Source organism: Mirounga leonina, unplaced genomic scaffold (genome assembly GCF_011800145.1).
Source record: "Mirounga leonina isolate KUSES-001 unplaced genomic scaffold, KU_Mleo_1.0 Mir_94, whole genome shotgun sequence".
NCBI lineage: Eukaryota > Metazoa > Chordata > Mammalia > Carnivora > Phocidae > Mirounga > Mirounga leonina.
The window spans coordinates 1,252,338-1,262,254 of record NW_023270855.1 but is presented as its reverse complement, the minus strand read 5'-3'; positions in this window follow the sequence as shown (position 1 = coordinate 1,262,254).

The following is a 9,917-nucleotide window of genomic DNA, read 5'->3' as shown; positions in this document are numbered from 1 at the left end:
TATATATATATATATATATATATATATATATATATATATATATATATCCAACCAACAATATGTATGCAGAATTCATAAAGAACTTATACAAGTCATTAGGAAAAAGACATACAGCTTAATTTAGAAATAGGTTTGACTTGACAAAGAGAATATCCAACTGACCATTAGGCACACGAATGTGTGCTCAACATCATTAATTATCGGGGAAATGCAACTTAAATAAGATACCACTACACACCCACTGGAATGGTTAACATCAAAAAGACTGACATTATTTGATGCTGGTAGGCATGTAGAGGAACTGGAACTTCAAAAATTGATGGTGGGACTTTAATTAATTTTTTTTTATTCTTATGTTAATCCCCATACATTACATCATTAGTTTTAGATGAAGTGTTCCATGATTCATTGGTTGTGCACAACAACCAGTGCTCCATGAAGAACGTGCCCTCCTCAATACCCACCACCAGGCTAACCCATCCTCCCACCCCCCTCCCCTCTAGAACCCCGTCTGTTTTTCAGAGTCCACCGTCTCTCATGGTTCGTCTACCCCTCCGATTTCGATGGTGGGACTTTAAATTGAAATAATACTTTGGAAAACTTTTTGCCAGTACTCTATAATCCAGAAATTATGCTTATAGGTATATATATCAAGGGAAAAATGACCATGTGAGTCCACAAAAGATATGTACAAGAATGTTTATAGTTTACATTTATGGTTTAAGAATAGTTTATCATTATGTTTATAGTTTAAGAATATTTATCCACAAAAGATAAAATTGGAAAAAACTCAAATATCTATCAATAGTAAAATGCATAAACAAAGCCAGACATAAAGAAGTTCATTCTAGGGGTGCCTGGGTGGCTCAGTCGTTAAGCGTCTGCCTTCAGCTCAGGTCATGATCCCAGGGTCCTGGGATCGAGTCCCACATCAGGCTCCTTGCTCAGCCAGGAGCCTGCTTCTCCCTCTGCCTGCTGCTCTGCCAGCTTCTGCTCTCTCTCTCTTTCTCTGTCAAATAAATAAATAAAATCTTAAAAAAAAAAAAAGAAGTTCATTCTATATTACTTCAGTTATATGAAATTCAAGAACAGAGACAAAATAATTTATAGTGATAGAAGTTAAGATAGAAGTTACTCTCGGGATGAGTGTGGGTAATTTGATGAGAAGGGGCACATGGGAACCTTCCAAAGGCTGGGGATTATTTACATATTGACCTGAGTTGTGGTTACATGAGTATCTAAATATATAAAATTCATTGACATGGGAGTTCCAGAGAAAGAGGAGAGCAAAAAAGGAGTAGAAAAAAGTTTCTGAATAATGGTTGAAAACTTAACAAATCTGATGAAAAACTTCACATCCAAAAAGTTCAATGAAGCCCAAGTAGAATAAATTCAAAGAAATCCACACTTAGACAGATTATAATCAAACTATTAAAAGCCAAAACAAAAGAGAAAAAAATCTTGAAAGTGGCAAAAGAGAAGTAACTCGTTATGTACAAGAGATCCTCAATAAGATTAATAGAAATCATGAAAACAATGAGATGAGATATTCAAAGTTCTGGGCTGAAAAAAAGGACTATCAATCAAGAATTCTATGTCCAACAAAATTATCCTTAAAAAATGAAGAATAGGGCACCTGGGTGGCTCAGTAGGTTAAACGTCTGCCTTCTGCTCAGGTCATGATCTCAGGGTCCTGGGATCGAGTCCCGTATCAGGCTCCCTGCTCAGCAGGGAGTCTGCTTCTCTCTCTCCCTCTACCTGTCCCCCCGCTGTGCTCTCTCTCTCTCTCAAATAAATAATTTTTAAAAAATGAAGAATAAATTAACAAATGCCCAGATTAAAAAAAGATAAAATTGGAAAAAACTCAAATATCTATCAATAGTAAAATGCATAAACAAAGCCAGACATAAAGAAGTTCATTTTAGGGGCGCCTGGGTGGCTCAGTTGTTAAGTGTCTGCCTTCAGCTCAGGTCATGATCCCAGGATCCTGGGATCGAGTCCCACATCAGGCTCCTTGCTCAGCCAGGAGCCTGCTTCTCCCTCTGCCTGCTGCTCTTCATTGCTAGAAGATCTGCCCTACAAGAAATACTAAGGAGCATCCTTCAGGCTGAAATGGAAGGATACTAGAGAGTAACTTGAATACCCACAAAGACATAAATAGCACAAGTAAATGTAACTACATAGGTAAATATAAAAGATAGTACAAATATATTTTTTGTTTATAGCTCTTTCTTTCTTTCATTCATTTTGAAAAACAACTACAGAAAGCAATACTTATAAATCTCTGTTGGTGGGCACACATATAAATGTATGATTTGTATGACAATAATAGCATAAAGGAGGGGGAAGGAATAGAGCTTTATAGGAGCAAAGTTTTATATATTATTGAAATGAAGTTCATATTAATCCAAACTAGATTATAATAATTAAAGGTGTTAGTTGTAACCCATGGGTAACCACTAAGAAAATCACTCCAAAAAAATAGTAAAAGAAATGACAAGGAAATTAAAATGGTACAGTGGAGGATATATATTTAACACAAAGGAAGGCATAAGGGAGGACTAGAGGAACAAATAAAACACAAGACATAGAGCAAAATAGCAGACATAAATCTTACCACAATACTAGTTACAATAAATATAAATGGATTAATCATTTCAATTAAAAGGGGAAGGTTGGCAGAATCAATTTTTAAAATTTAAAAACATGATCCAACTATATTCTGTGTACAAGAGATACAATTTAGATTCAGAGACACAAATAGCTTGAAAGTAAATGTGTTGAAAAATATATACCATACAAACAGTAACCAAAAAACAGTTGGAACAGCTATACTGATATCAGACAAAAGCACTTTAAGACATAAATTGTTATGAGAGACAAAGAAGTAGATATTATAATGATAAAAGACTCAATCCATCATGACGATATAACAATTATAAACATATATGCCCATAATAACAGAGACCCAAAATACATGAAACAAAAACTGATGGCATTAAAGGGAGAAATAAACAGTTCAACAATAATAGAAGGCTTTGATACCTCACTTTTAATAATAAATAGAATAACTAGACAGAACATCAGTAAAAGAACAGAAGATGTGAACAAAACTCGAAATCAACTAGATTCAACAGAAATCTATAGAACACTCTACACAGCAATAACAGAACACAATTTCTTCTCAAGTGCACATGGAACATTCTCCAGGATCAATCAGTTGTTACACCATAAAACAATCTCAATAAATTTAAAAGGATTGAAATCATACAATGTATGTTCAACCACATTGGACTAAAAGTGGAAATCAATAGAAGGAAATTTAGAAAATTCACAAATATGTGGATATTAAGCAACACACTTCTAAATAACCAGTGGGTCAAAGAAGAAATCTCAAGGGAAATGAGAAACTACTTTGAGATGAGTGAAAACAAAATGGGTTGCAGTGAAAGCAGTGCTCAGAACAAAATTTTTACCTGTATGTAGGAGCTAAAACTATAAAACTGTTAGAAGAACATATAAGAGTAAAGCTGGATGATTTTGGAATTAGGCAATGATTTCTGGGATATGACACCTAACACACAAGCAACCAATAAAAAATAGATAGATTGGACTTCATCAAAATTAATTTTTTTGTGCTTCAAAGAACACCATCAAGAAAATGAAAAGATCCACAGAATGAGAGGACATATTTATAAATCATATATCTGATGAGGGACATTTATCTAGAATAAATTTGTTAAAAACTCCTACAACTCAACAATAAAAAGCAAAAAACCCAATTTAATAATGGGCAAAGGATTTGAATACACATATTTCCAAAAAAGATATAAGAGTGGCCAACCACCTTCTAAAAAGATGTTCAACATCATTGGTCCTTAAGGAAATGCAAATCAATCACAAGCATGTCATAGCCACTCAGGATGGCTATAATAAAAAAGACACTAATTAGGTTGTGGAGAAAGTGGGACCCCCACACATTGCTGGTAGGAATGTAAAATGGTGCAGCTGCTGTGGAAGACAGTTCCCCACTTCCTCACTGAGTTAATTATAGAGTTACCATATGACCCACTAATTCCTCTCCTAGGTTTATACCCAAGAGAAACAAAAACATCTGGCCACACAAAAGCTTGTACATGAATGTTCATTGCAGCATTATTCATAGTAGCCAAAAAGTGAAACAACCTAAACGTCTACAATCATGAGTGGATAAACAAGATACATCCATACAATAAAATATTGTGCAACCGCAAAAAGGAATGAAATCTAATACGTGCTACGACATGGAAAAGCCTTGAAAATATTATCCTAAGTGGAAGAAGCCATGCATTTATATGAAATGTCCAGAGCAGGCAAATCCATAGAGACAAATTAAATTAGTGGTTTCCAGGGGCTGAGGGGAAGTAAGAAAGGAGAGGGACAACTAATGGGTATGCAGTTTCTTTTTGCAGTGATGAAAATGTTATGGAATTACGTAGATTCACAAGCACAAGATCTGAATATAATAAAAACCATTGAATAGTATAGTCTAAAAAGGTGAATTATATGGCGTATTAATTATATTTCAATAAAAAGTATTAATTGAGCTGTACACTTAACATTAGTGCACTTTACTGTATATATGCCATTTTGCAGTAGAAAATAAGGGGGATATATTTAGATTAATCTAAATTAAAAGAGAAAAAAAAATGCATCTTAGTCCATAGATCTAACAATCAACTGCAACGCATTGTTACTGATCGATCCTAGGGTTTTTTTAGACTATAAAATATGTTCTGAGGACATTTATGCAAATTTGAATATGGAGTAAAATAAGTATTGATGCTATCATGGAACTGATCACTGTTGCAGGTAAGAGACTGGTATGTGTGAATGTGAGAGAGCATCCTGATTTGTTGGAGATGCCTCCTGGTGTATCCCAATATTTCTGATGTATTTTTCAGTAGTTTAGCCGTGTGTATGTGGACAGAGGGACTGAGAGAGAGAGAAAGGGAAGGCAAATATGGCAAAACGTCAATGCTTGTTGAATTCAGACAGTGAAGCATGGCTGTTCTTTATACTTATTGTCATGTTTAAAGGTTTTATTTTGTTTTGTTTTTTGCTTTTAGGAGAGAGAGCCCATGTGAACAGGGTGGGGAGGCAAAGGGAGAGGGAGAGAGAAAATCTTAAGCAGAGCCCAGTGCAGAGCCTGATGCAGGACTCGATCCCATGACCCTGAGATCATGACCTGAGCCGAAACCAAGAGTCAGACGCTTAACCAACTAAGCCACCCAGGTGCCCCTGTTGAAGGTTTTTTCATGGTAAAAATGTTAAAAGGAGAGAGAAGAGAGAGAATGGCTGTGAATGTTTGAGTTATCCTCCATGACCAGCCCCACAGATGGTCCCGTGCCATTGCCATGTGTGGGTTGGGTTCCAGGCAGAGCCCCGGCCGCCTCTCCATCCTGGTTGTGCCCAGTGGAGACATGGCTCCTGGGGGAGTCCTGCAGAGCTGGCTCCACATGGATCCCTGGGAAGCTGTGGGAAGTGCTGGTCAGGCTGCCCCAGGCCTAAGGCCTGGGAGTGGGGAGTGGTTGTGCTCCCGCCTGCAACTTTTGGCCATTATGGTCCTCATGTTCATCCAGATGAGGGCAGTTGGTTGAAAACTGACTCCATGAAAAGAAATGCAGTTTTCCTAAAACCTTGTGGCCCTCATTCAGAAGTCAAAAATCCTGAATGAGCCTGGGGTCTGTTCCAAAATAATATGCCACACTGGAGTCATCTCTAGAGAATGGAGAAAGACTGGACAAAAACTCACCAGGAGAATCAGGCTTGGAAGAAAATTATGGGGAGCTGGAGGACAAACTCAACCCCAATGGAGGAATCACCTTTCCAAGAATGAGAGGTGAGTGGAGATAGCCCAATGCTCAGCATGCAGAGAGGGGATGGCCCAAACTGCAATGATGATCCAGTCACCGAAAGTGACTCGGGGTCCTGGCAACACAATCATCTTCTCCCAGTGGGGAATCGGGCCCCGGGGCCGTCCCCAGCATGGCCCCTCACCAACGCTCTTACTTCCATCTGAGAGCTGTCCTCTTCCCTCCATCCTCTCTCCTGTGGATTTGGGGGAATCGTTCATGAGAAGAACTTCTGCCCTCTGCATCCTTCTTAAGAAGGGCCTACAGACCCGGCTTTAAAACCCTTTTTCAGCCTGGCTGTCCATCCTCCTTCATACCCTGAAAATGGAGGTGAGTTCCTTCAGCTTAATTTAAACTTCAGAACCCAGAAGTGCACTCACAACACTTTGGGTTCCATCTTTGTTTTATGCTTGTTTTTACAAGGAATCTTGAGCTGTCTGTCCTTAGTGGTTTAAGAAGCAACCTGAATGTAGTGGCTCAGAGCTGGAGGGACTGAGGCATAGGGGTGGGGGCGTTCCACAGGGTAAGAGCAAAGGGGAGGCAGCAGGGGATTAGGGATCAGAGGCCAAGGGGGCCAGGTTCTGGCTTCCCAATCGGGGATCAAAGCTGGAGAAGTCTCAAGGCCAGATTGAAGGTGCTGGGGCAGCTGGAGAGAGATGTCCCATCCAGAGAAGACTGCCAAAGGGCACCTACATGTGAGTCCAAGGGGCTAGGTGGCCATGCAGTGGGCACCTCAAGTAGGGTCAGTGATTCAGGAAGTACCCCCATGACAAAGCTGGTTACATGTTGAATTCCCTGGCAGACCAGAGGTTCACCATGGGGACTGGGGCTGCTGCATGCCCAGGGGGTTTCTTTGAGGGCTGAGAGGCCAGCTAACATATGAAAAGATGTTCTGCTCACTAACAAAGAAAATAAAAGTTTAAAAAGGAATGGAAGATCGGCTTTAACCAATTAATTTGGTAAATCATAACAATTTTGATCCCACCTATTGTTTCACAAGCTATGGAGATAAATGCTTTTCAGTGTATTGTTGGGGCATAAAGGGGAGCTTGGAGAAAACTTGGTAAACACCCCAACCCTCAGGTTCATAGACCAGGGTAGGAGATGGGGAGGCAAGGAGCCAGGATACCAGATCTACCTCCACAAGGGCCCCTGAGGGCATTGCAGGCCATTTGTAGGATGAGGTCTTCAGGGTAGGAGTCTTAGTGGTCCTGGTAGAAGCCTGGGTGGGAGCAGATGCAGGGGGAGGGCTGAGCAGGTAGCCAGGAGGGGAAGGGAGGAGAGGGCAGTCTTGTAAGGGGCATGTGGAGAGGGAACTGCTGAGCAAAGGGGAGGCAGCAGGGGATTAGGGCTGTGGGAGGGAAGGGCCAATGGCCCTCTGTCCAGAATAGATTACCCCCTCCCCAATCCAAATAGGATCTCACATCCGACCCCATCACATCCGACCCACCTGTCTGATGCCTGATGTCCTAGGATGTCCTTTTTTGGCTCTGTGCTTGGAAGGATTGGCATGGAACATTCTAGGACAGGGAGGTGGCCATCACTGGGACATTGTGAGCTCCAAGCAGCGATGGCCTCTGCCCTACATTGTTGCTCTCAACTAGGGATAGAGGGGCCCAGACATACCAGGTAAAAGTGAGATAGGTCAGGGCCGGGGGAGGGGGGGCGGGCAGGTGTTTGACCAGGTGTGACTCGAAGGAGAATATAGTTTCAGAGTCCACTATCAAATGGTGCACCTCCGCTAACTTAATCATAGCCAAGAAGCTGGTTGGAGTGATTCAATAATCTGTTTATCCCAGAAACAGGTATAGCCAGAATTGTGTTAGATACTGGCAAGGAGAGAGTCCAGGGTATGTAATTGATCTAGTTACCAGAGGTCAGGGAAAGATGACCAACCAGGGGGCTTTGAGCTGAGTCTAAAGGGGGATTAGGAATCACCCTCACTAGGAGAAGGGGTCAGGGAGTAAGGGCCTTATGGGCAGAGGAGAGCCCATCCACCAAGGCCCCAGGAGAGGAGCAGACCTCTTTTTTTTTTTTAATTAATTTATTTATTTGAGAGAGAGGAGTATGAGTGGGGGAGGGGCAGAGGGAGAGAATCTCAAGCAGACTCCCCTGCGGGGCTCCATCTCACAACCCTGAGATCATGACCTGAGCGGAAACCAAGAGTCGGATGCTTAACTGACTGAGCCACCCAGGCGCCCCAGAAGACCTCTTTCAGGAGCCCACAGGACCAGTATGAACACATGGGCTGCTACTATTGTGAGGCTAATTCCTAAAATACCTATTTTCAGACCTCTCTCGTGTCCCCAAAGCCCAAAAGTAAAGAGCTGGTTGCACTGTGAGAAAGCTGAAAGGCACAAAGGGCAGGGACAGTCACTCTTGCCCTAGTCCCACTCTCAGAGGTTCACCAGATAGCCTCCATGTTGGGGAGACAGATGAGGCCATCAGAGGCAGGAGCCTATCTCCCACCTCCCTAGCCCTACATGTGCATTTGAGCTGGTTCTGGGGTTACTGTCCCCATTTCAGAGCAGGGATTACAGCCTTTGGCTCAGGCCTCCCTGGGGCTCACCACTGGTCCGCAGGGCATGTGCGTGTGCTAATACTTTCAGTCTCTGAAAAATGGATGCTTTTATCCTTTTCTCTTGTTTTTCTACTTGATCTGTCACTTCCTGAGAAGGGTGTGTTGTTAAATCCCCCATGTTTATGGATTTATTTAAATATTTTGAAGCTTCTTTTTTAGGCCAATAGAGGTGATTTATTCTTGGTGGAATGTGTCTTTTATCAAAATTAAGTATGCTTCTTTGTTCTTTTTAACATTTTTACCCTCAATTACATCTTCCCACATAACGGTTACACTTTTCTTTTTGTCTACATTTGCCTGTTCTATCTTTTGTATTATTGTTTTTTTCCCATTTCTCTTTATTCCATTTTAGGTACGTCTTTTGTAAATAAAGTATAGCTGGATTTTCTGTTTTAATCCAATTTGAGAGGCCCTATCTTTTAATAGATTAATATAATCCATTTGCATTTATTCTTCCCAGTTTAATTTTTCTATTTACTACTTTTGCTGTTTTTCCCATCCTGACATTCCTCATTTAATTCTTTTTGTTCCATTTTCCCTCTCTACTTTCTTGAAAGTTATCTTTTGTTTCTGCTCTTCTAGTCATTATCTTTAAATTAACACATACACACATATTATTGAAATTCTGGTGTTAACTAACATCTATATTCTTTCTCCCAAAATATACTAGTTTCTCAAAATACTTTCATTCACCCCTTCTCACCAGCTCCAGTGTTATCATTAGAAACTTCCATCTAATTAGTAATATCTTGCTTTATTGTTTTCATTGATACTATTTGATCATGTCAGGAAGACTTCCGATGTTCTCACCATCTTAGTGTGATCCTTTATGAGAGAGCCTTGTGGATTGTCCCACTTCCCCTCATAGTTCTATCATTTTTGCTTTATAGATTTTCAAGTTTGTTATTGCATATAATAGGAGCTGTGCTCATGATATTTCTTCAGTGGTTGTTCCTTTCATGTATGAAATGTACATCTCGGTGATGATTTTCTACTTGCATCCCAAGCCCCCTTTTCTGCCCTGTTTGGTACCCTAGAGGCTGGCCTCAGATGGACTGCAGCTTCTGATCCCTGCCATCCCTGGCTTCCAGGAGACCAGAGGGTGGGAGGGGAGTGAGCTCAAGTTCCAGGTTCGCCCGCCACCCAGTCTCTCCCTGCAGGGCTGTGGGATGGACATAGCTGCATTTCTTATCAAAGACTGCAGCCACTGCCCCCTCTTCCAGCCACAACTGCCCTGGATCCTAAGAACATCACCCTGTCCCCATCCTCTGGAGACCTAGGCTAGTACTTGGGTGCCTTGCCATCTCTTATTGGTTCCTTCAGCACGCCAATACCTCTGTAAATAAATTTTTATTTCACTAGTAACTCTTCTATTAACCCTTCAAGTGTTTCCTTCCAGAACATGACTGATCCATTATCTTTGCTTCTTTAAAATGGTTTTT